Source organism: Neovison vison, chromosome 11 (genome assembly GCF_020171115.1).
Source record: "Neovison vison isolate M4711 chromosome 11, ASM_NN_V1, whole genome shotgun sequence".
NCBI lineage: Eukaryota > Metazoa > Chordata > Mammalia > Carnivora > Mustelidae > Neogale > Neogale vison.
This window is the reverse complement of record NC_058101.1, coordinates 69515338-69543081: the sequence shown is the minus strand read 5'-3', so window position 1 is coordinate 69543081 and position 27744 is coordinate 69515338. Positions and strand designations below refer to the sequence as shown.

General features: G+C 35.4%; 1 protein-coding gene across 5 annotated transcripts in view; it reads right to left on the bottom strand.

Annotated features, from left to right (window-relative positions):
• The window catches only part of INPP4B (inositol polyphosphate-4-phosphatase type II B), an 830572-nt gene that overhangs the window by 679429 nt on the left and 123399 nt on the right, over positions 1 to 27744 (bottom strand). For all 5 annotated transcript variants that reach the window (XM_044268013.1, XM_044268017.1, XM_044268010.1 and 2 more), the window contains exon 2: positions 443 to 505. The gene's annotated coding sequence lies outside the window, so the exon portion shown is untranslated. The remainder of the gene's footprint in view (positions 1 to 442; positions 506 to 27744) is intronic.

Below are 27744 nucleotides of genomic sequence, written 5' to 3'. Positions count from 1 at the left end.
TCACATATTCAAAAAATAAAAGGTAAAGCCATCTGACTAATGCTTAAATGAAAGGAAAATCTCATCACTGTAACCTGATTTAGAATCTAATTGTCTTATTGTCTATCATTTGTAAATATGATACACTAATTGGGGCTATTTCCAAAGAGAATGCAATCTTCTCATCAAGATCCTATTCACATATTAACATAAATGAAATACAAATGTCATAAAGTTAACCATTATCCATAATGTTTTGATAAGCTATATATATTTTAAAATTTACTCTTTACTTCATAGATAGGATGACCATCATAAATCATTCCCTCTACTTTTCAGATAATGATTTGATTTTTTTGGAGGGTTAAACAGTAGCTAAAACCAGTGATCAAAGAAAGCCAACTAGTTTAATGTATCAGAGTTCAACAGATTAAAAAATTTATCAGTTCAAAAAAAGCATTACCTTGATCTGAATCTTCATAAAAAACAGCAGATCTCTTGCCAGGTAACACCATTTCTTTGGGTTCTGTGGGCAAAAAGAAAAGATATTAATAAAAACAACCTTTCTTTTTACTCTTTAAATATTCTTTAAGAAGATTCATTAGTAACAAAGGTCAGAGAGGAAAATCATTTAGCAAAATACTCTGCTCCATTCAGCAGCTGCCTTGGGAAGTACTTGTTATAAATGCCAAAGAGTTTCCTCAAAAGTATCCCCCTCCTACAGCTGCAACATGGCAGATACTGTGGCAGATACTCAGCCTTGTTTTCTTTGCTTCTCTCTCTTCTCCCATGGGAACAAAACAAGCACTTGAACATGAAAAAGCATTAGCTTCCACTCTTTCAAAAGATAAGATGTAAGCCATGTTGGGACAGAACATTTACTCGGAATACAACTAACTGAAATGGAATTGGCAATTCTCTAAACTTACTTTTCTCCCTCCTGCAGTGAGTATGGGTTTTAAAATATTCATGAAAGCTTGGGTGTTTTCTTATTCTGTCTTTCCACAGAAGTGATAACATGAGATAGTATGGGATGACTCTGTAAATAATTGCAGATTACCCTGCTCATATGATGCAATTTCAGAGCTTTTCTATGCCTCAACAAGGAGGAAAACACTTTCTAGAAGTCAAAAGTATGAAAATATATCTTATTCCCTCTCTTAGCATATAACAATCTTGATGAGTATTCCTTAAGAGATTTTATTGCATCATTATCTGAATGTTCAGATTGGAGGATAAGAAATTCAAGTCTGAGCAACAGCTTTCCAGAAAAGAATGTTACATAGTTAGGTAAGAATTTTAAATTCATCCCTTAAGAAGGTTATTTGGACAAATGTTAACAGTTAAAAGCATCATTGATTAATTGAGGACAACAGTCATTATAAGAATAGTCCTATAACTGTAATCCATATAATACCTTACTAGCTATGTGACCTTGGGCAAGTACATTAAACTTTGTAAACCTTTAAATTTCATCTGTACTATCCAAATAAGAATTCCTCCTACTCAACAGAGCTGATAAATAAATGAAACAAAATATATAAAGGATATAGGACTAATGATTATTAGCTACTATAATTATCAATAACATTATTAATATTATTATCATTGTTCCCCCTTTTAAAAAAAATCTCACTACCTCATTGAAAATCTCTGCCTCTGAGCCATGTGGTGGAATACTTAAAATAATATCGTGCTGGACATCACTGAATTTGTCTTTTGTTAATCAGAGTCCGTGATGACAGAAATAGATAAATAAATAAATAGTGATTGTATATCTTTGGGCAGGTGGGAAAAAAAACTTTTCAGGAAGATGAGTTAAGTTGCAACCACTCTACTGCACTGGCTTCTCTTGATTTTGCTAGAGATTTTAATTTAAGGAAGGCCCCCAAGAAAGTAGGATTTAGTTTAAGATTCTCTTAAAGCAACTGGCTCTTGTGTACTCGTGTCAGCATTCAGTCCCATTCAGAAAACACCTCATGAGCTCCTAGTGCAAACCAAGGGTATGGACTGACTTTAGAGGAAACAGTAAACAAAAAGCAACCCCCCCAAAAAACATAGTTCAGTGGAGGATTCACATCTTTAGACAATTATTTCAAGCAATTGGTGTAAATACCGAGTTTAAATCATTAAACAGCATACACTGTGTTTGAGCAACAGAAGGTATTGAAAGGATACTGTACAGTCAGGAAAGGGAGATTTTAAAAATAATCTTTATAAAGTCAGTCAGAATAGCTGAACCGATGCACACTGGCTGACAATCCGCCCTCTTTTGTCTAAGAAAATTTCACGAAAGAGAGGAACTTTGCAGGACTAGGTCTGGAAGGCAGGTAAGTAAGAATATGTCTTTCCAGGGAGCTGGGACAATGCATAGGAAGAAATGAAACATTAAAAAACAAAACAAAACAAACAAACAATCAAAAACCATGGAGACCAGATTAACGTGAGACTGACTTGTAGAGCCCATTGTGCTTCTCCCCAATCTCTCACTAAAATGCTCAGAGGATGTCAAAGAAGAGAAATACTGGTAATGGCAACTAGAGAAAACGGACAAAACATAAAAAGGCATTTCCAGTAGCTGCACAGACTAAGTAACACTGTTTTAGACTCAAACTTCATACTGTATATTTTGGAAGACACAGCATATATGATGAGAAATAGAGAAACTGGGAAGGGACTTTGATTCACACCAACAGTCCCCAACTCCAAGTTGCTGGAATCAAGCAAACAAGTCTATATAACATCTCTTGTGGGTTGAACTGTGTCCCCCAACAAATATATTGAAGTCCTACCCTTGCACCTGTGAGTGTGAATTTATTTGGAGATGGAGTCTTTCCAGATATAATGATGCTAAATGGGAGGAGGGAAGCTTAATCCAACATTACTGATGTCCTTATAAAATGAGACACAAAGAGAGACATATGGAGAATGCCACATGAAGACAAGAGATAGAGATCACCATGTGTTGAAGGAAGAAGAGACTGGAGTCAGCAAGCTAAAAAATGCCAAGGATTGCTGACAACAGAAGCTAAGAGAAAGTCATGGAACCAATTCTCCCCTAGGTTTACAGAGAGAACATTGTTCTCTCTCAACATTGTCGATCTCTCAACATTGTTGATCTCCTTATTCTAGATTTATAGCCTCTAGAACTGTGAAAGAATAAATTTATCTTATTCTAAGCTACCTAGTTTGTGGTAATTTGTTATGGCAGTCCTACTAAACTAATGCAGCGACTTTTGAGGCAACAAGAATTAGGCCTTTACCCTGCTCACTTGGAGCTTCAAAAAATCTCACAGTTATACTAACTCAGCAAACGTATTCTCAATTTAGAATTTAGAATGCCCAGCTACATATAAAAATCTTATTTAATGTTTTTTATTATTATGTTATGTTAGTCACCATATAGTATATCATTAAGTTTAAGGTTTAAATTGCCTTCCCTCCATAGCTAGGATCTGCTGCAAGTACAAACCAATAGCCAATGAAGAGGGATATGTTGGTCCTGTATTTTTACCCCATGTCCCTCTTCCCCAGCCCAGTTAAGCTTGGTCCCAATGCTCTGGGATATGGGAGTGGAGTGGAAAATTGAAGATAAGGAAAGAAGAGGTAACTGGAGAAGGAAATTTTACTCTCTGTCCACTGAGCTAAGAGAGCTGTTTTGTATTTAAAGCTGATTCTCAACCAGTGGATGCTTTTCCAGGTTTTTCAGGGATTGTTTCCCCCTCTCCAGTCACTGAGGAGCTTTTATGTGTACTACCTTGATATGAGTCACACTGTCTCATTTTATCACTTACTACATCCACAGTTCCAACTAATACCTTCAGCCCCTATCTGCTGAAGCCAACTCAGTCCCTGGGTAGCTCTCTGGGAGAGCCTCATTCATTCATTCATTCATTCAGCCTCATTCAGCTCCCTCACATTCATGGCCCAGACCTACTGCACAGGGAGCTCTCACAAACCCTGGAGAAATGGGCTATTCTCAATTCAGTAACTCTCCTTTCTCTTCCATAAATGCTCACTAGCTCATCTTGGCTTTAGATTCATCTGAAATCAGTCCAGTCTCCACAACCACACCCAAAACTTAAAGGAACACATACTAAACTCTCACTGAGTTTTGTTGAACCACCTCTTTTTATCAGTAGGAGGAGGAAAAAAGGGAAACACCCCACAACCTACGTCCTTGTGTACATTCCTAATGGTCCCTCAGTTTACTCCAAAGAAATATGCCTTTCATCACTAGACCTCCCACCCTTTTCTGGATCAAGAATGTAGGAGTTATCTAACCAGTTCTCATAGTTTTACTAGGGAATTTCTACAAGGTCACCTGTGTTCATAAAGACTTTGGTATTGGATAGCTGTTGTCTTAAAGAGGCAATATCTTCCCATTTTACATCCTGTGATATGAGTTTTCACAATCTGAATTTTAAGAGACTCATGGGGGAATCAGCTAAAAATCGTATAATATGTCTACTGGATATACTCTCTTTTTAAAGTTTCTTGAGCATTCTATAAGTTTTATATATAAATTCAATAAAATATAATCAATATTATATCTCTTAATCTTCAATATAATCTCTCATCTTCAGTCAGGTGAAGTGCTCAAAAACTCCCATGTTACTCTCACCAGTTCCACTGACCATGTCTGTTCCTTCTGGTTGTGATTGAATTCTTACTTTTCAGTACCTTCCAAATTTACCACCCTGTCAAAGTTTCAATGCCAACCTCTCCACAAAGTGATCCCCAGGTACTTTGGACTTCGTTGATTTTATCACTCTCTGACCTTGTGTAGCAATTGTAGTCAATGCATATAATTTATATTGCCTTCTTGGGTTGTCTTATGCTGTCATGTCTCTCCAACTATATTTTAAGTTCCTTAAGAGTATTTGTATTTTGTGCCTCTCACATATCCGCTTTAGTACTTGATTCAATGTCCAGCACATAGGAGGTGTTTCCTAATAAATATATGCTCACTTCCATGTACTAAATATCTATTAACAAAGCTAAGAAAGAGCTAACTTTTGTGGCATAAGTATCTTACCATGTCTCATATAGAAATTACATAGTAAGTCCTTATTGTTGCCACATAAAATTTAAAGAACATTTGAACAAACTAATATGTCAGACAGAACAGAAGCAGAAGACAAAGGAATATGAGAGGTGAAATGCCAACAGAAAACAAGGATGTCATTATTTGGAAATATAATCCATATGCAATGCTTTTTGATTTCTCTCTGTTTGACTTCACCTTTCTGCAGGGGTAGCACTTGCTTCAGAAGGATTAGGATTGTTATAAGGCAAATAAAATAGAAAAGGAAGAGACTACAGCTTCACCAGCAAAATTCTAGATCCATAGTAAGGTGATGGTCTTGAAAAATCAGGCTTTCCTTTTAATTTTTAAAAACACAATCTTAGTTGGCATTAACATATTAGAAGTCAGAACTAGAAAACTAGATCATGAAGTTATATGATACAATTAGGGAAGAAAACTTAGGGTATGATGTAAAGAATATAGAAAACTACCTTAGGCTCAAAGGTTGTATGGAAAAGAAGACAGAAGAGGAAGAGGTCAAATATCAAATCCTCATTTCCCTCCTCTAAGTTAACCTCCACATGAATGTGGTAATAAGAACAGAAGGACTAGCAGACTGCTTTTTAGGGCATAACCTGGAGAGAATTCCAGACTCTCTGAGAAAGCTAGCATTCAACATTTAACACTACACCTACATGGGAGCCACTAAGTGGCATTAGAAGAGGGAGGGAAATATCTAAAACCATGAATCTGAGACAGAATCCCATTAGCCCACAACCAATGTGTGATGACCCAGGGAAACAGAAGTTCCCAAGTACCCTAATCAGGGAATATGGGAGTGCTGAGTAGATGTGATCCCCCACCTACTCCAATGAGATCATTCTCCATAGTCACAATACTATAAGGAAAGAGTAGAAAAAAGAAAAAAATTCTGAAAGCACAAACATTTACCCAAAAGTTGTCTCAGTCATCAACTGCTGGTAAAAAGGAACTTAAATGTATCTAGTCCAAGGTTATTCTTTCACAGATGAGGAAACAAAAAAAACAGAGTGGCAGACTCACCTACTCAAGAGTATTATGCAAATCAGGACAGAAAAGAGGCAATAATTTCAGTTTTTCTAATACCTACTGGAATGCCTACACTCTATCCTGCATTTTTATCCAGCTCCTTTTTATTATAAATATCAGTTAATGCTATTATTCAGTTAATATTTAAAAATAAAAATTCAAATTTTATTTTAAATAAAAATATCAAGAATTTTAAATCCATTTATTTTAATGAATAATGAAATACATTAAAATTAAAATAATGAATAATGATTCCACAGAAACACTATTAGTCTCATTTATTTAGTAAATTTAGCAAGGTTACCAATTTAATGTCATTGTACAAAAATCAGTTGTGCTACCACATAACAACAAACAAAAACATAGAAATTCTGGTTCCCTGAGTGGTTCAGTCAGTTAAGCATTTGACTGTTGATCTCAGGATCATAGGCTCCATGCTGGGTGTGGAGCTGGGTGTGGAGCTGGGCCTGGAGACTACTTAGAAGAAAAACAAAGTCTACATTTAAAATAGAAATAAAACCTCAAATACCATGGAATAAATCTTGCAAAAGATTTTTTTGACCTCTAAACTAAAAATTACTTAGAGAAACATTACTTAGGGAAAATAAAGCAAGCAAATTAATGGAAAGAGCTACATCATGCTCACTGATTGGAAGATTCATTATTACAGGATGTTGATTCTCCCCGAACTGACCCATGTATTCAGTCTGATCACAATAAAGATCCCAGTAGTTTGTTTTTTAATTTTAAATTTACAACCTAACATTTATCTAGAAATGTAAAGGGCCAAGATTATCCAAGGTGATATTAAAGAAGAACAAAGCTGGAGGTCTTCGATGACCAGATATCAAACTTGTTATAAAGCTTTCATAATTAACATAGTATGGAACTGGTGTAAAAACAAACAGATAGGGTGCCTGGGTGGCTCAGTGGGTTAAGCCTCTGCCTTTGGCTCAGGTCATGATCCCAGAGTCCTGGGATCTAGTCCTGCATCTGGCTTTCTACTCAGCAGGGAGCCTGCTTCCTCCTCTCTCCCTCTCTGCCTACTTATGATCTCTCTCTGTCAAACAACTAAATAAAATCTTTAAAAAAAAAAGATATATGGAACAAAACAAACAAACAAACAAAAAACCCACACAAATTATGATAACTAGTTACCCAGGTAAATTAGGCAACATAGAGCAGTTGGTAAAGGGCAATTTTTCCACTAACTGATCCTGAACAAATTATATATCCATTTGGGGTAAAACGTGAATCTTAACTCTGACACATACAAAACAAACAAACAAACAAAAAATTACTTAAGAGGGTTGTTTCCTAACACGTGGGTGACAAAACAATAAAGCTTTCAGAAAAGAGTATCTTTCCCTTTGGTGTAGACAATGATTTCTTAGAGAACACAGAAGTGGTAGCCATAAAGGGAAAATACCATACATGTCATTGCATTTAAATGAAGAACTTCTGTTTATCAAAGGACATCACATAGAGAATGAAGTGCAAACCACAGAGTATAAGGAGAAACGTGCAATACATACATCATATAATGACTCACTCAGGGTATTTAAAGTCCTACAAATCAACAAGAACAAGGCAGACAACTTGAAAGAAAAATGAGCAAAAGACACAAATGGAGATTTTACAAAAGGAGGCATTCAAATTTTCAACTAACATATTAAAACTTCCTCAACTTTATTAGTCCCTTGGAAATGTAAATTAAAACCACAATGAGATGCCACTGTGGTCAAAATAAAAAGGACAGATAACATCAAGAGTTGCAAGGATATGGAACAATGTGATGTCCTGCTTGTGAAGGGCAGAGGATGGAAACTGGTGTAACTTTAGAAAACAGTTTGGTAATACCTACTAAAGGTGGTCATGTGCACACCTTGCTGCTGGCTGAGTTCCACTCTAGGTTTATAATCACTATAAAGGCACATTGGTTGCCAAAAATTATGTACAAATTGTTCATAATGACACTCTTCATAGTAAGGGATAACTGGAAACAGTTCAAATCTCCATTAATAGCAGAACTAATTAAGAAATGAAGATTTATTCATAGAATGAAATGCCACACATTAATGAGAATGAACAAACCACAGTTACATGAACATGTATGATTATCACAAACAATAATCAGGGTAAGAAGTTATATGCAAAAAAGCATGCATCATATATATAATGTGGAGGGGACCTCTTGTGGGGTAGTGACTGGGAGAGGACAGGGAGCCCAGTGCGGGGCTCAATCCCAGGACTCTGGGATCATGACCTGAGTTGAAGGCAGAGGCTTAACCCACTGAGCCACGAGGTGCCCTGAGAATTTTTTTTTTTTTCATTTCAGCTACATTAGCCAGGAAACAGAGTCAGATTTTAAGTGTTATATCTGACCTTTTAAATTATTTCCTTTTGCAAATACCAAAATTTCTACCAATTTCCTTTCTAATTTTCCTTTGCTTATTATTTTTGATACAATTATTACATTTGTAATTGTAGGGTTTTTTCTGCATTTAAACTTTGGGAAGAAAACATGAATAGAATACAAAAACACAATAAACACCTATTTATCTTTGTCTGCAAGCAATGAGATAGAAAAAACTTTTTCTTCTCTGAATTATAGTTATATCTAGATCAAACATCAATAATGAAAAACTACAAAGATAATAACCAAGGCACAGACATTTTGAAATGTATGCTTAATATATGCCAGAGAAAAGGCAGAAATAAGAACAACAAAGTCACAGCCCATGTTTAAAGCACACTAAAAAGTAAATACTAGGAACAATTAATAAAAACATTTTTCTCTAAATGATGTACTCTAATTTCACTGATAATTTTATGTATTTAATCATTAAGTTTTTCACTCTCCATTTAGTCAAAAATAATCAAAATATTTTCCTGTAGGCAATTCAGCAATAAAAGACTTTAAAAAAACTTTTACTCTTTGAAAACTACTTTTTAAATCTTTTAGTCTGAATTACCTTAGAAGTACCTTATTATTACTGTAATAGTTAAAATAAACACTTCACTGCCAAATATATACCAGACATTGTTTTGAGTTGTTGTCTTACATATTCAAGCTTCATTACAATTTTGACAGCTGGGGATACTATTATTCCATTTTACAGATGAGGAAACTGAAGAACAGTTTGGTTACCAGGTTAACAGCTTGTTAGAAATATAGAATTACAGGCACTGCACTAGACCAACTGAGTCAGAATTTTCATTTTAACAAGAAACTCAAGTGCTCAGTAGGCATATTAAAGTTTAAAAAAGCCACTTTAGGGGTGCCTGGGGCTCAGTTGTTAGGCAACTGCCTTTGGCTCAGGTCATGATCTTGGGGTTCCAGGATGGAGTCCACATCAGGCTCCCTGCTCAGAGGGGAGTCTGCTTCTCCCTTTGACCCTCTCCTTCTCACGTTCTCTCTCTCACTCAAATAAATAAATAAATAAATAAAATCTTAAAAAAAAAATTTAGATGATCTGTTCCTCTAAACTAAAGGCTTTCTTAATCCTTGCTTCAGCAAATTTATTTCCGTAGTTTCTGCAAAATTTATCAATTTTACCACTAAAATTTTGGTCTGTTAAAATTACTATTGAGTACTTCACTATTTCTATCAATTTTGCTGCCTGCAGTGTTACTGAATTTTACTGAATTAACTACTGAGGACTTAAAACAGAAGCTTCTCTTCTAGGGCTGTTTGAAAGGCTGTTTTGTTTGCAAGGTACTGTATCTTCCACAAGTAACTACAAATGCCATCAACTGAAAACAGGCAGAGCTGACATGCTTTAGTTCTGGTGTGTAGCCTTGTAAATGTCCATGAGAGTTCCTAAGTTAAAAAATCAATACTAGAGTAGCTACTGTTTTCTCAAAATCCTGAGAGATTTTATGCTATATTATAGCACAGTGCTGATCTCAAATCCTTTGTGAATTCTGCTCAAATTTTCTTATTTCTTAGGTATTCACTTATAAGTTGCCCTAGGGTTCTCTAGCTTTGCACACAAGATGACCTAAAAAGGTTCCAGAAAGATATTTTAGTATTACTACTAAGCTAAGGATTTTGCTCTGCCTAAAACAAACACCATTAACAACAACCAAAATCAAACATAATAACTAATAAAACCCTCAAAGAGAAACATCCATATTGAAAACCATAAAAATAAGCTTCAAAAACAGCAAATTAATGCAAAAAAGTCAACCTTAAGATAAAAGACAAAGTTGTGTGTTAAGTATTTTTTACTATTTTAATAAAGTACCAATACTTATATCTTCAAAAAATTATTAAATTTCCTTATCACCTTATCTCTTTGCTTTGGCTCTGAATGAGCTAGCTGGGATAAAGAAGGTTAATTTACTTGAGCATATAGAATCAAGGAAGATCATTCATTACAATTTTGCCAACAGAAAAATGAAGAATGTTTGAATGTAGTCTGGGTATTAGATATAAAAATGAATTTATTTCAATTGTGTCAGGTGTGATAACCATATTATGGTTACATAAGATTAATATCCTTATCTTTTAGAAACGTATACTGGAAAAAATGTGGGCTGAAATGTCAAAAGACATTTCCAATAGGACATACAGGTACACCACTAAAAATGAAATGAAGTACCATCACTAAAAATGAAATAAAATTAAGTACCACCTACAAAAACAGAAAAGAAAGAGGATGATTAGGAATCTAGAAATAGGGGCACCTGGGTGGCTCAGTGGGTTAAGGCTTTGCTTTTGGCTCAGGTCATGATCTCAGAGTCCTGGAATCAGGCCTTGCATTGGGCTCTGTGCTCAGCAGAGAGTCTGCCTCCCCCTCTCTCCTGACTGCCACTCTGCCTACTTGTGTACTCTCTCTCCCCATCAAATAAATAAATAAAATATTTTTAAAAAAAGGAATCTAGAAATAACATCAATAATAGAGAAATTTAGTATCAATGCAGGAGGCTTAAATAAGCCATTAGTACATTAAATTAAAAGTAATGAAAGAAAATAATAATGTTTCTTTCAATATTCATAATGTAACTGAACTAACAATATATTTGAAAAATGTTATGGACACATTTTATGGACCTCTTGCTCCTGCTAATCACTATGATAACTCTGTTATATATATGACTGCTCTTAAAATGAAATAGTTATTTAAAAGAGGCATGAACACTTTTCCCACTTTCATAACATTTTTGGCTTGACCCAAGGCCAGAAGTTTTACACTGTTTTATAGTAAGCCTTCCTAGTCTATCTCCTAATTTGATTAATCAGACAGTCATTTCTTATTATAAGTGGTTTCTGTGCCTAAATGCAGTAGAATAAGTGGAAAATAGTCCAAAATTTTGGAAATTAACAGACATCAAAAAAATTTCAACTGCATTAACTCTTACTTTCTACCCCGTTCTAGGAACCAATACTTTTGGCAGCATATGAACATCAAAAGTAATATAGCTGGAAAAACCTTTTGCAATGCTGGAAGGTAAAACCTAAACAGTATTTACATGCAAAAAAACAAATAAATAAACAATCTAAGAAAAGAGAATTATAGTTGAATGCCTCCATATTCCACTATCAAAGTACTACAGGGGAAAAAAAAAGGAGACAAAATTAAAAACTATATGGTGCCCAATCAGGGAATTTCTGCTTCTGGTAACATTGGCACTAAGAATTCTAAAAAGCCCTCTCCTTCAGAACATCTAGAATGCTTGATAAAATACAACAAACATACTTTAAACTGCACTGCTGAGCTCATAAGACATAAACAACCTTAAAGTGGCAGAATGAAGCAGGGTGGAAACAATAGTAACATACACATGCAAAAACATGGATGTCCTCATGTTGTTTACTAATATTAAAATCTTGAAGCTTTACTATTTATTAGCCTGGTGGGAAATAATGGACAAGGCTTTAGGTTTGAAAAAAGTGAGGAGTTGTAATTCAGAACATCTAAAACCCCAAGAAAATGTACAATTTGAAAAAATGCCTTCTACCATAGGGAAGTGACAAGGGCAAACTTATCTGTGGCATCCCTATCTTGGAGTAGACAAAAAGAAAATCACTCTTCTAAAAATGAATTAACTGTAGTTCTTCCCCCATAGCTTTTAGCCTTGGTTTTACACTGATTATAAATCTGGAAAAGCTTCAAGGAGAGACACTAACTTAAAGAAGCAAGTTGAATCTATTCCAAAATAATATAACTTCATCTCAGACTCTCAGAATCCCCAGAATTTTTAAAAAGCCAAAAATGAGCAAACAACGCAAAATTATACAACCTTAAAGAAAAGAGGCCTTCATAAAGGAGAGTCCAAAGAAGCAACAAACATCAAAATATGACTGCCAAGGACATCAGATTCTGTAATTGTCAGGAATATAACATACAATGAATATTTCAAAAATCTCTAAATATGTAAAAGAAGGAACTAAAAACACAATAGAATATTAAAGTCAATTGGAATTTTAAAAGGAAAAAGGTAACATCTAGAAAAAAATATAAAATTACACTCTCTATAGATGCATCGAGTACAAAATCAGGTACAACTTCAGAAAAAGTTAATAAACTGTAAGGTACGCTTGAGCAATTACATAAAACACAACAGAGAAAGAAAAAGTAATGGAACACACATAAGATAGAGGAAAAAACGCAAAGTTCTAACATGTGACCAATCAAATTCCCTGAAAAAGAAGTAAGATAAAATGGAGGAGAGGCTAGACCTCCCTGGCCTAGGGTGAGGCAAGTGAGGCAGCTAGGGCAACATTTTAAGGAGGCATTTAGTTTTCTTAAATTTTGTCACCTGGAAGAGGCAGTATCAAGAAGATAATTGACTAAAAGTTTTCCAGGATTGAAACTTGAAATCCAGAAGATGATGTTTTCCAAAAAGGATGAATAAAAAGAAATTTACACTAGTGGCTATAGTAAACCATAGAATACCAAAGACAAAGAGGTCTTAAAAGCAGCCAGAAATAAAAGATTGACTACTTTAGTAGACAGTTTAGGTGCCATGCCCAATCCTCTCTACCAGCCACTGAACTTACACCTACCCTTCTCTTCATAATTGTCCTCATATCTTAAGAGTTTCCATACTCCCTCTGTGGACAGCCCACTCCCAAAGAATAATGAGTGGATACCAAGGCCATATCCCTAACATTAACTGTGACATTTCTGTGGTACCCTCAGGATGCAGATTGTCTTATGGAATCAGGCTGATCTTCCATTAAATCCACATCTTCAGCTACCTGCTTTTCCCATGTTATAATTCTTCCTTAATTTTCTTTTTCTGATTTCAACAAAGCTGAAAATCCTCATCCTGGATTTGAATCTAAGAAGTGCAATTATCAGCAAGCAAATGACAAATAGAACAGCAGCTGTTCTCAAAACAAAAATGTATACCAGAAGACTGCAGAGTAATATATTTTAAGCACTGAGAAAAGTATAACTGTCAGTTAAGACTCTATTCCCAAACTGTGGTTTGAACCAGACATAAAATAAATAACTATTCAGATATATCAAGACAGAGTTTATCACCAATAGATCCACATCAAGAAAATTTTTAAAGAAAGAATTTGGGACAAAAAGAAGGTAACCCCGTATGGGAAGTCTGATACAAAAGAGGGATGAGAAATAAGGAAAATGAGTAATTAATGATCATGTGAGTAGATTTAATCAACAAACCTATATTTAAAATAATATTAATAATAATTTTAATTTAGGTAACAACAAATAAATTATTTTACAAAAAAAGGAGGAATATGATTGAATTTAAATTGTGATGTCTTGCATTGTTGAGCAGGCAATAGAGATTAATTAACTTAAGATTTTAAGTATGCCAACAAATATTATAAGATCAATCTCTAAAAAGTAGAAATCAACCATATTAACTTCAAATCAGCAAAGAATAGAAGAAAGAAAAGAATAGTAAGCCTCAATCAGAAAGAACCCTTCAGAAAGTTCTGTTTCTGGCCTCAGTGGAGTAACTGGTCCTAGATTAGTCCACTCACTATAAACAATCAAAAGTTAGACAAAAATATAAGGTTAATCTTTGGGGGTATTATACAACATGCAGCCTAAAATTATACTTTATGAGTGAAAGGAAAACTCCACAATTTCCCCACCTCTCTCCATAAAAACAATTTTCCAACCTCAGTAAAGCAAGCTGAGATGCAGACCAACATATGGTCCTGCTGTGCTTAGAAGGCAGAGATTGGAGTTCAAAGAAGCTGAAGTCCCTGGAATATGGACAAGGTGTCAGAAAGGATGGAGCTGTGCAGAAGTGAGGACTCAGATGTCCAAGTAATAGTCCCTATAAGTTCGTGGACAATGACTGGGCTGTACATATGCAGGGCAAGAAAACATGATGCTTTCAGAGAGTTATTAAGAGTGAAACAGAGATATTAGAAACAGAGTATTGGAGATCAAGCAGTGCTGTTAGATTTTGGAGTCCATGCCAGTCAGAATAAAGGTAGTCCTTTAATACCTCCTAATATGGTAGATTTTTACAATGTAAGTATACATTAACTACTAGATGTACAAAAATAAAGGAAAATAGGATATGTAATAAAGAAAATGTATCAAAATAAATGGAGATGACACAGATCTTGCATTTAGCAGATAATGACTTTTAAAAGGCCATTAAAAATAAACAACCAATAGAAATGTGTTCAGAGAATTAAAGAAAAATATGGTGCTAATGAGAGAACAGATACTGGATCTCAGAAGAGAAATGAAAGCAGCTTTAAAAGGCAAATAGAAATTCTACAACTACGAGGAATAATAAAATTTAAAATGTACTATATGGACTTCAAAACAAGTTGGAGATGGAAGAAAAAAGAATTAGTCAAGTTAAAAAAAAAATCAAAGTAATTACACAATATGAATCACCTGGGTGGCTCAGTCAGCTGAGGGTCCAACTCTAAATTTCAGCCCAGGTCTTGATCTCAGAGTCATTAGATCAAGTCCCATGGTAGACTCCACACTTGGCATGGAATCTGCTTGGGATTCTCTCTCTTTCTCTCCTTTTACCTCTCTCCCTGCTCAAGTTCTCTCTCTCTCTCTCTCTCTGTAAAAATAAATAAATGAATTTTTTAAAAGAAATTACACAATCTGAGGACCAGAGAAACAAATGTCTGAAGAAAAATGAACAAATTATACACACACACACACACACACACACACACACATACACACACACACACACACCAGGAGTCTCAAAAAGAAAAGATAACAGGACATGAAAGTATTTAAAGAAATAATGACTAAAAATATACTCAATTATGGGGGAAGAAGTGAATTTACAGAGTCAAAAATGTTTTTAAAGATCTTATTTATTTGTCAGAGAGAGTGGGGGTACAAGCAGGGGGAACAGCAGACGGAGGGAGAAAGTTCTCCACTGAGCAAGAAGCCCTATGCAGGACTGGATCCTAGGGTCCTGGGATCATGATCTGAGCTGAAGGCAGACTCTTAACCCACTGAACCCACCCAGGCATCCCAAAGAGTCAAAAATTTGAGGAAATCCCAAAAAAGATAAAACCAAAGAAAACTACACCAAAATATATCTTTGGTCAATCTGCTAAAAACAAAAAGCAGTCAGAGAAAAGCCGTATTACTACAGGGACCAATAAAAATTAGTGCTCATTTCTCATCTGAACAAGGTACTCCAGACAAAAATGGAACAGCATCTTTAATCTGTAAAAGGAAAAGAAATACAGTTGACCCTTCAACATCACAGTTTGAAACTGTTTGGGTCCACATATACACATATTTTTTTCAATAAATACAGTAAAGTATTGTAAATGTTTTTTTTTCTCTTCCTTATGGTTTTCTTAATAATATTTTCTTTTCTCTAGATTGTATAATATACAAAATGTCTGTTAATCTATCATTTACATTATCAGTAAGGCTTCTGGTCAAGAGTAGGCTACTAGTAGTTAAGTTTCAGGGATTCAAAAGTTACACACAGTTTGCAACTGCATGGGGATTTGGTGCCCCTAATCCCTGTGCTGTTCAAGGGCCAACTGTACTGTTATTTAAAAATTTTGTATCTAGTAAAAATATAGTTCAGCATGGCAAAAGAAGCCATGAACAAAATAAGAAAACAACCTACTGAATTGGAGAAGATATTTCTAAATGATATATCCAATAAGGAGTTAATATCCAAGATACATAAAGAATTTATACAATTCAACAATAAAAAAGTGAGTAATTCAATTAAAAAAGCAGACAAAGACATTCTGCTTGTTCAGTCAGTAGAGGATGTGACTCTAAATCTTGGGATTGAAAATTCAAGTCCCTTGTTAGGTGTAAAGATTCCCTAAAAATAAAATCTTTATTAAAAAAAAATAGGCAAAGGTCCTAAATAGACATTTTTCCAAAGGAGACATACAAATAACCAACAGATACATGTAAAGATACTTGATATCACTAATCATCAGAAAAATGCAAGTCAAAACCACAATAAGGTGGCACCTGGGTGGCTCAGTAGGTTAAGCATTTGCCTTAGGCTTAGGCCATGATCCCAGAATCCTGGGATTGAGCTCCTTGTCAGACTCTCTGCTCAGTGGGGAGCCTGCTTGTCCTGTTCCCTTATCCTGCCACTCCCCCTACTTGTACTCTCAATCTCTCTCCCTCTTTCTCCCTCTCTTTCTGAAAAATAAATAAAATCTTTAAACACACACACACACACACACAATAAGACATCACCTTACACTTGTCAGAATGGCTAGAATCAAAAAGATAAGAAATAACAAGCATTGGAGAGAATGTGGAGAAAAAGCAACCCTCAGGGCCCTATTGGTGGGAATGCAAAATGATGCAACCACTGTAGGAAACAGTATGAAGATTCCTCAAAAGATTAAAAGTAGAAATACCACACAATCCAGTAATTCCATTACTGGGTATTTACCCAAAGAAAATAAAAACACTAATTTGATAAGATATATGCAACCCAATGTTTATTGTAACATTATTTCTTATATAAATTCATTTATTGATGGAAACTTGGGTTACTTCCATATCTTGGCATATGCATATATGTATGTACATATATATAGGTACATGTATATAAAATTCTTTATTACTCAGCCATAAAAAAATCAGTTCTTGCCATTTGTGACAACCTGGAGGACCTAGAAGGTACTATGCTAAGTGAAATAATCAGCAAAGACAAACAGCACATGATACAACTTATATGCAGAATCTAAAACACAAAATAAACAAAAAGCAGAAACAGTCCCCTAAATAGAGAGAACAAACTTATGGTTGCCAGAAGGGTGGGGGATAAGCAAAATAGGTGAAGCAAGAGGATAGAATAATCTTCCGGTTATGGAATGAATAAGTCATGGAAATAAAAAGTACAACATAGGGAATATAGTCAATTGTACTGTAATAGAGTTGCATGGTGACACTTGGTAACAACACGTGTGATGTGCACAGCATCATGTACGGATTTGTCAAATCACTATCTGTATACCTGAAACTATAACTTTGTGTGTCAACTATAATTCAATTTAAAAATTTAAATATGGGGCACCTGGGGGGCTCAGTTGGTTAACCATCTGACTTGGCTTCAGCTCAGGTCATGATCTCAGGATCGTGAGATCAAGTCCAGAGTAGGGCTCCATGCTCAATGCAGAGCCTGCTTGAGAATCTTTTCCTCTGCCCTTCCTCCCACTCTCTCTCTCTAAAGATTAAACAAATGTAATTTAAAATTTAATTTAAAATTAAAAACTGAGGGACACCTGGGTGGCTCAGTTAGTTGTGTCTGCCTTTGGCTCAGGTCCTGATCTTAGGGTCTTAGGATAGGAGTCCCACATCAGGCTCTTGCTCAGCAGGGAGCCTGTTTCTCCCTCTACCTGCTACTCCCCCTGTTTGTGCACTCTCTCTCACACAAATAAATAAATAAAATCTTTAAAAAATAAAAATATGTGTTTTAAATACATATTAAATATATATATGCATCAAAGCTCCTGAAGCAAAAACTGATAGAACTAAAGGGAAAAACAAGCAAATCCATAATCATAATTGATCTTCAATACCCCTTTTTCAATAATTCATATAAGAAAACAAAAATATCAATAAAGAAAAAGTAATCTTAATATCACCACCCTACAATCTTGAATTGACAATTATAAAATACTATAACCAGCAACTGCAGTGCATACGTTCTTTTCAAGAACACATGTAATATTCACCATAATTGAAAATATTAGCCATAAAACTAACCTCAATATATTTTAAAAGATTGAAATATCACAGAATATGTTCTTTTTCCACATTGAAATTAAAAATCTACAATAGAAAAAGAAATAATTGAAGGCTAAATGATCTACTTCTAAGTAACCCATGGGTCAAAGGAAAAAAAAGTAATAAAATAGAAAAATTTTCAAACAGTATGACAAGAATACAACACAACAGTACGTGTGGGACATAACTAAAGTAGTGAATATAAAATTATATATAGCTTTAAATGCCTATATTAGAAAACAAGAGAGAAGTTTTCTGACTTAAGAATCAGAAAAAGGAAGATTAAATTAAAGTAAGAAAAAGGAAATAAATATTAAAATCTTTTAATAAGATTTTAAAACCTTTTTTATTTTAGTGTAGTCCTAATAGTTTAGTTTTGCTTATGTTTCCTTGCCAAAGGAAATCTATCTAGAAAAATGTTACTATTGCTGATTTCTAAGAGAGCACTATGTTTTCTTCTAGAAATTTTATGGTTTCAGGTCACACTTTTAAAAAAAATTTGTTTTGTTTTCGTTGTTTTGTTTTGTTTTATTTTCCAGAGAGAGAGAGAGAGGTTGGGAGGGGCAGAGAGAAAGGGAGAGAAAATCTCTCTGAGATCATGACCCTGAGATCATGACCTGAGCCAAAATCAAGAGTCAGACACTTAACCGACTGAACCATCCAGTAACCCCAAGGTCTTTAATCCACACTGAGTTCATTTTTGTGTATGATGTAAGGAAGTCCAGTTTTCTAAACACGTTTGTTGAACATATTATCTTTTTCTCATTGTATGCTCTTTTCTCCTTTAGCGATATAATCATGGGTTTATTTCTGGGCTCTCTATTCTGCTCTATTGATCCATGTGTCTATTTTTGTGCTAGTATCACACTGTTTTGATTACGACATCTTCATAGTATATCTTGGAATCTGGAATCGTGATAGCTCCACTTCTGCTCTTTTCAAGATTACTTTGGGTACTTGGGGTCTTTTGTAGTTCCATACAAATTTTAGATTATTTGTTCTAGTTCTGTGAAAAATGTTATTGGTATTTTGATAAGGATTACATTAAATGTGTAGATTGCTTTGCATGGTATAGACATTTTAACAACATTTGTTGTCTAAAACCATGGGCATGGAATATCTTCCCATTTGTTTGTCATCCATCAACAAAACAAAAAGACATCTCACAGATGGAAGAAGATATTTGCAAATGACATATCCAATAACAGGTTAATCTCTAAAATATATAAAGAACTTTTTATAAGTCAACACCAAAAAATAAATATTCCAAATAAAAATGGGCAGAAGAATTCATTAATAAATATTTTTCCAAAGAAGATATGCAGATGACCAACAGACACATGAAAAGATGCTCAGCATCACTCACATCAGGAAAATGCAAATCAAAACTTCACACCTGTCAGAATGGCTAAAATAAAAAACACAAGAAACGAGTTTTGGGAAGGAAGTGGAGGATGTGCCCTGTTGTTGGGAATGCAGACTTGGTATAGCCACTGTGGAAAACAGTATGAAGTTTCCTTAAAAAATAAAAATAGAATTACCATATGATCTAGTAATTCTAATACTGGGTATTTACCCAAGAAAATAAAAAACACTAATTCAAAAATATACAGGCACCCCTATGTTTATTGTAGCATTATTTATAATATCCAAGATATGGAATCAAGTGAAGTATCCACTGATGGATGAATAAAGAAGTTATGCTAATAATGGAATATTAGTCATAAAAAAGAATTAAATCTGGCCATTTCCAACAACATAGGTAGAACTAGAGAGCATAATGCTAAGTGAAGTAAGTCAGTCCGAGAAAGACAAGTACCATATGATTTCACTCATATGTGGAATTTAAGGGGAAAAAAAACAAAGAACAAAAGAGACCCAAGGATAGAGAACAAACTGGTGATTGCCAGAGGGGAAGTGGAAAGAGAGATGGGCAAAACAGAAGGGGATTAAGAGAACGCTTACCATTATGCGCACTAATACATAAAATTGTTGAATCATTATATTGATATTTATAATCATTATACTGATACTTATAATCTGTATGTATACATCAGGAACTAATATAAAACTGCATTAATTATATTTGAATTTTTTAATTTTTTTTAAAGATTTTTATTTATTTGACAGACAGAGATCACAAGTATGCAGAGAGGCAGACAGAATGAGAAGGGGAAGCAGCTCCCCTCCAAGCAGAGAGCCCAATGCGGGGCTTGATCCCAGGACCCTGGGATCATGACCCAAGCTGAAGGCAGAGGCTTTAAACCACTGAACCACCCAGGTGCCCCTGTACTTGAATTTTAAAAATAATTTTTAAAAATCGGGCGCCTGGGTGGCTCAGTGGGTTGAGCCTCTGCCTTTGGCTCAGGTCATGGTCTCAGGGTCCTGGGACAGAGGCCCACATTGGGCTCTCTGCTCAGCAGGAAGCCTGCTTCCTCCTCTCTTTCTGTCTGCCTCTCTGCATACTTGTGATTTCTCTCTCTCTCTCTCTCTCTCTCTCTGTCAGATAAATAAATAAAATCTTTAAAAAAAATCATAACAGAAACCAAAGAAACATTAAATAGACAAATGAGAAAATTTTTAAAAACACAAATTGGTCCTTTGAAAAGTTTAATAAAAATGATAAACTCGGGGGGGGTGTGCTTTGGTGAGTGCTGTGGGGTGTGTGGACCTGGCGATTCATGGACCTGTACCCCTGGGGATAAAAATATATGTTTATAAAAAATAAAAAATTTTAAAAAAATGATAAACTCTCTCTTCTTTAAATCTGGAGGTGTCTTCGGGCTTAAAATTAGTTTCTTGTAGGCAACATATAGATGGGTTTTGTTTCTTTATCCATTCTGATACCCTGTGTCTTTTGATCGATTCACAGACCTGTACCCCTGGGGCTAAAAATATATGTTTATAAAAAATAAAAAATTAAAAATAAAATAAAATAAGTAACACATATGAAAAAAAAACACACAAAAAATGATAAACTCTAAGTAAACTAGTCAGGGGGAAAAAGAAGGGAAACACAAATTAAGAAAATCAGTAATGAGGGGCTCCTCGGTGGCTCAATCAGTTAAATGTCTGCCTTCGGCTCAGGTCATGATCTCAGGGCCTTGGGATGGAGGCCCACCGAGGCTCCTTTCTCAGTGGGGAGTTTGTTTCTCCATCTTCCATACTCATGCTCTCTCCCTCTCTTTCTCTCTCTCTCGCGTGTGCACGTGTGCATACTCTCTCTCTTTCAAATAAATAAATAAAATCTTAAAAAAAAAGAAAATCAGTAATGAAAGAATAAACATTTCTACAAAATAAAAAAGGAAATATTATGAACAACTTTATGCCTATTAACTCAACAACTTAGATGAAATGCACATATACCTTGAACAACTCAACTTGCCAAAACTGACACAAAGAGAAATAAAAAAATGAATGATATACTCCTTCTATTAAAGATGAACCATGAGAGACTATGGACTCTGAAAAACAATCTGAGGGGTTTGAAGTGGTGGGGGGTGGGAGGTTGGGGTACCAGGTGGTGGGTATTATAGAGGGCACAGCTTGCATGGAGCACTGGGTGTGGTGAAAAAATAATGAATACTGTTTTTCTGAAAATAAATAATTGGAAAAAAAAAAGATTGCTCCAGATAAAAGAGAAAGCAAAAGAACTAATAGTGCACAGATTGAAAAATACAAAAAAGAAATCACCTCACAGCCTATAAATCATGTGGGCAACACAATTATAACTGAAAGTGTTCAGAAATAACTCAACTGCCCAATGAAGGGGGAATGATTAAGGAAACTATCATTTATCAAGTTTATGGAATAATTTAATTCTTAAAATGACACACTTCAGGAACAATGCATCTTTCTCCTTAGCACTTATGCCCACCACTAACTCTCACTTACTGTTGGCCACAATGTTAAAAACAAAGTGTATTTGGTAGTTACCTAAATACACATGTCTTAAAGAATGCCTCTTATCTCTTTCTCACTCTAATTTTTTCTCATACCTCCTTTTAAAAAATTTTCTTTTCCTTTGTTTCCTCAAAACAAATGTCTTCACATGGAATTATACAATTTACTTCTTTCTTAAAATCTTGTTTATTCTGCTCTATTCCCATATTGAATTCTCTTCCTCCTAATTAGTGCTTATCCATTTCCCAGCATTGTCACTGGCTACTGAGGTTGGGGGAGGGGAGAGAAAAAGGGGGAGAGAGGGATTGGGGGAAGCACCAGGCAGAAACTATAGGCTTTTTATGACCCCACTTCAGATCCCATGGTGTATCATTTTCATCATTGTCTACGAGTTGGAATAGTCAAAACCCCAACTTACAGATTTAAGGGCAAGTAACAGGCCACATCTTCAATGGCAGACATGTTAGTCTCATGAAAAAAAAAAAAAAAACAAGTGGGATGAGACACATACATATTGGTGTATCCAAAATACAATCTGCTATGAACTCTGAATAAAGGAATGGCAAATACATAATATTGTAGTTGATATTAAATTAAGAGGATTACTAATACTCTCAAAAGTGTAAGTAACTGATTAAAGCTCTTTTATTTTCCTAATAACTAAAAGGACTATAGTGGTTGAGAGCTTCAGTTTTCAAGTCAGACAGACTTGGGTTAAGGTTCAAAACAAATCACCTGACATGTAAAATGGAAATAATAATACCTATAATTCTGTACTTTCTATGGTGCTATGCCATATGGTTGTTAGAACATACTGAGGGCTTGTAACTATTACCATAAATAATAGCTGTGATATTTTTTAGTAAAGAATATTTGGAAAATACGAAAGTATAGAGAGAAACAAATTAATCTCTCATAATTGTACCACTCAGCAAAAATGAAACTCATCTTAAAATGGCCTTGACAAAATCAGAGTCCTATATTTATTTATTTATTAAAGATTTTATTTATTTATTTGACAGACAGAGATTACAGGTAAGCAGAGAGGCAGTCAGAGAGAGGAGGAAGCAGGCTCCCTGCTGAGCAGAGAACCCGATGTGGGGCTCAATCCCAGGACCCTCGGATCATGACCTGAGCCGAAGGCAGAGGCTTTAACCCACTGAGCCACCCAGGCACCCCTAGAGTCCTATATTTAAAGAAGGATGTAATTCAATAGGAAAACAGTGGCAAGAAATAAAAATCTTGTTCTGCACCATGTTATGATACTTACGAAATGGGTATGGCTCTGTAGGGCAGATGTAGAGGTAGGGGAGGCAGGAGTCACCTGCCCTAGGTGACAGGGTAGGATGAAGCTCCTGAGGGAGCCCGGAGAGGTCTCACCATGAAGGTGGTATGCGAGCCAGGGCAAAGTAGGAGGGGGATACAGATCACCGCAAAGCAATGAAAAAAGGTCTGAGAGCTGGTGGCAACAGTGGCTTACACACAGGGGACAGGCAGAGGGACCCATTTGGAGGGCACATGGCCTGATCAGGGGGTTCTTTCCGGGGAGTAATAAATGAGGAGTACCTTTTAAGTCAGATGATGAGCATGGATGCCAAGTTAAAGAATTTAAACCATTATCCGTATAGGTAGTGGGAAGTTTCGGAAGTTTCTAAGAGAAGGGTTATGACGTATACTATTGTCTTTTAGATAATTTAATGTGAAAGAAGGATATAAATCAGGGAGATAAAATGCAAAATATCAGATGACAGAACTTAATAAAGGAAAGTTTTAAAATAGAAGAGTAAGGAACTAATACGATATGCAAAAACTAAATATAAATATTGTAGAAAGACCTCAAGACTCTGTAGACACTTGCCTTATTTGAACTACAACTGTAAAACTACTATGATGCTGAGAAATATCAAAAAGGAATATGACAACAAAAGGTCAATATATGCTATATAATCAGAACTTGGTACAGTAGTTTCATCCATCGAGTGTTAAACATTAGATATAAGAGTAGTAAAAGTAAATAAAAAGGCAAAAGTAGAAGAGCTGTTGTTGTTGCCTTTCCAAAGTAATGAGTGCTAACAAAGTCAAAAAATAAGTCCAATAATGACAATGACCCTCAGGTACTGAGAGAGAGCTAGGGAGGACAGTGCAATAGAAGGTGGGCTTAATTATGAAAACAAGATGTATTCCCCTTGAAGTAAAAAAAATTCTTCCAATACATAACTTCCATGTTTTCTCTCTCTTTCAACCCAATTCCATGAAAATTCTGAAGAAGCAGTGCTTTTTAAATTCATATTCCTCAGAGGGCTCCTCAAGACACTTCTAACCCCATGACTCTGCCTTCCTCTATTCTAGGAAGAGTACTTCCTGGAAGGCAGTTGAAACATATGAACCAGTGATCAGAAATTAATGGTGTGGCAGATACTATGGGCTCATCAGTTATTCCATATTTGACTCTGATTTCTAATTTTTTAAGTTTTTTGGACCCTAAATTTTTTAAATTATTAAGCAAAATCACTCAGGGAAGAGTTGCTGAGGTCTGGAGGATTAGTTGCACCTTCCAAAAGACACAGTTGGTTAGAAACGTGGGTTGTCTCATTCCCAACCTGGATATTGCTTCACTCTGCATATTCTCTTTTCTCTATTTACTTTGGAAAGTTATTTATTTCAGTCTCCCCAAAGCATATCAGACCCCACATACATTCTGTTATGGACTGAATGTTCATGTTCCTCCAAAATTCATTTGTTGAAATCTAGCTCTCAAAGGGATGGTGTTTGGAGGTGGGCCTTTGGGAAGTGATTAGGACATAAGGATGAAGCTCCCATGAATGGGATTAATACCCTTATAAGAACAGGCCAGTAGGTTTGCTCACTCTTTTTCTACCATGTGAAGGTACAATGTAAAGTCACCCTCTACAGCTGGGAAGATGGTCCTCAGTGGAACCCAACCACGCTGACATCCTGATTGCAGACTTCCAACCTCCAGAACTGTGGAAATACATTCCATCCTGTCTATGGTACACTGTTTTGCTTTGGCAGTCCAAACTGAATAAGACATATCTGCTTTTCAAAAAGAAAAAGAAATTAAACAATTTAACATTTTTAGGATGGCAATTCTATTTTATTCCTATTTAGGGCCTGCCTCATAATATATAAGACTGAGACACAAACACTATAAGCCTACAGACAACCAAGTTGTGGTTTCTTGTAAGACCTGCTGAAGAAAATAGACATTTTTCAGAGACAGAAGAACAGAAGCCAGCCACATAAGGTAAAGATCAAGGAATCACATCAAAAACTGAAGTTGTTCTATGTGGAGAGCAGAGATTTAGGAGGCCCACGTAGTCTAGTGAGCAAGGGAATGCAAGCCTGAGAAATGAAATCCTGGTCCAGGAGGAAGCTGTCCTGGCAATCTTCTAATGATCAGTGTTAAATCTCATGCATAGACGCCACACAACATGTGTGTCCTCAGTTTCCCTTTGGTGAATCTTTTCCGCTGTAACTTGTTTATAGTCAAGACTCACAGCCTGAATTTCTGCTGAACCACCTGTCCCCGAGGCTTGGAACTATCTGTTTCCTCTGTCAGAAGTGAATATCCTGCCGATTGCTGGAGGAGAAGAAGGAGGCTCTGTCCTTTCACAGCTTTACTGTTTAATTTTAAGCAACTAGCTGGGGAAATTCTGAACTTAATGAGCCCTTCTTTTGTCCTTGGAAGAGTCATAGAATGCAGCTGTCAGGCAGCAAGAGTTGTACAGGAGTCTTAGAGATCCTCCATAATTCTTCAGCTAACATCATATTTTATATTATCAGTTGCCAATGGCCTGAGAGCAGAGACTCTACCTCCTATAAATTCCCCAACGAAGAAGGACCAGATGTGTCTTCTTTATTGGCCATATTTGCTGTACATCCTGAGAGATCTTTGAAGAAAAGCAAATTTTCCTTTTTTCTATGAAAAAGGAAAGGAAGCACATGGATTAACAGATAGTTACTAGAATTCAGTGACCCAGGAAGTACTTCCAAAGTGTCTCCTTTGAGCCCCAAACTGACTTAGAATCTATGGATCTGCTTCAGAATAGTGTAAGGAATTCCTAGCACACCTGCCCAGGTGGAAACAGCTCTGTGCAGAGGAGAACTCTAAGCCTCAGGACATGTGATAAAGCCTTTATTCTGTCATACCTATTAAATGTCACAGCCAGGACTTTTCAGTCAGAATAAACATTTTGCTGAAATGGAATGTTACAGAATATTTGCAGCATTAGTTTTATAAGACCATGCTTACAATAATTGGATTGGGCCTAACAACTATTTGTTATTTATTGAGCTCATAAAGTGACATAAATTTTATTTTGAATACTTAGTTTTTTTCAAAGGTAAACTTTCATCAGTATGTGGGAGGGTAACAATAATAATGTACTATGTCTTTGTCATAAAATATTTAAGCATATCCAACATGACTTGATAGCCAGCTTGAGGTTGCTGAATTACTTATGCTACAGGCTTTTGCACCTACTTTAGAGTGAAGCCAAAATCGATTTGTTGTCAACCTACTGATTATCATCTTGATATCAGCAGTGCAGCTGGTATGATGAAGACCAGGTCAGCCCAGGAGAACCTCTCAAAACAAATTTGCATATTGATCCCTCTCTCTCCATATCTCCTTCTGACCACATTGAAGGTTTTGCTGTGATCTAGGGGCATTTAGGAGTATATGTCTTTTCAAAGAGAGAAAACCTCAAATCTTTCACAAATTTGTTTTCAAGATGAATTTTACTGGTAAAGCTCATCCACAGTAGAAAGGCTTCTCAAAGAGGAAATAAAATATTTTTCAATAAATTGTTTCCCCCATATGGATAAAAAAAGTGAGCTGTATGACAATATATTTATGACAAAGATACTATTTAAAATCATGTCAGTATCATTTTCTGTTTGTGCAAACTGCTACAAAAAATTCTAGGATGCTTACTATGTGTAATGTTATTAAAAACTCTGTAAATGGCTTGTTACCTTCTGTCTGAATTCCACCTATAATTCTCTGTACCTTTCCTTCTTGTTTTACTTTTTTTTTCTTTCCCACAAATTCTCATGTTCAGTTTTGCTGATTACTAAGAAAACCCTAGAAGGCATTACCTTGATGACCGATTTCTACCTTCAGCAACTGAAAAATATGAAGAGCAAAATAGTACAATTCCAAGTAAGGTCATACGTAATGTCATATGTGGAATCTGTGCTCATTTCCAAAGTAGTTGATCTGGAATGAAGAAGAGTGTGAATTTTTCATTGAGAATTTTCTTTTATGCCTTTTATAATTCCATTGCATCTCTTTTTCTCTCAAAAATAACTCCAAAATATTATTAGCTAGGGGTTTCTTTTGTATTCAGTTTCTCAAGTAAATGAGTCATGCTGTTCTCCAGGACATCTTTTAGTAATGAGCTTCTTTATTTGGGCTGAAGCAATGATGACCTCAAGTCCTGACAAGCAGCAAAAATAATTACTTGGAACCCAAACAGTGCATTTGTATGTGAATAAGCCAAGTGCACATTGAGATATATACCTATTTTT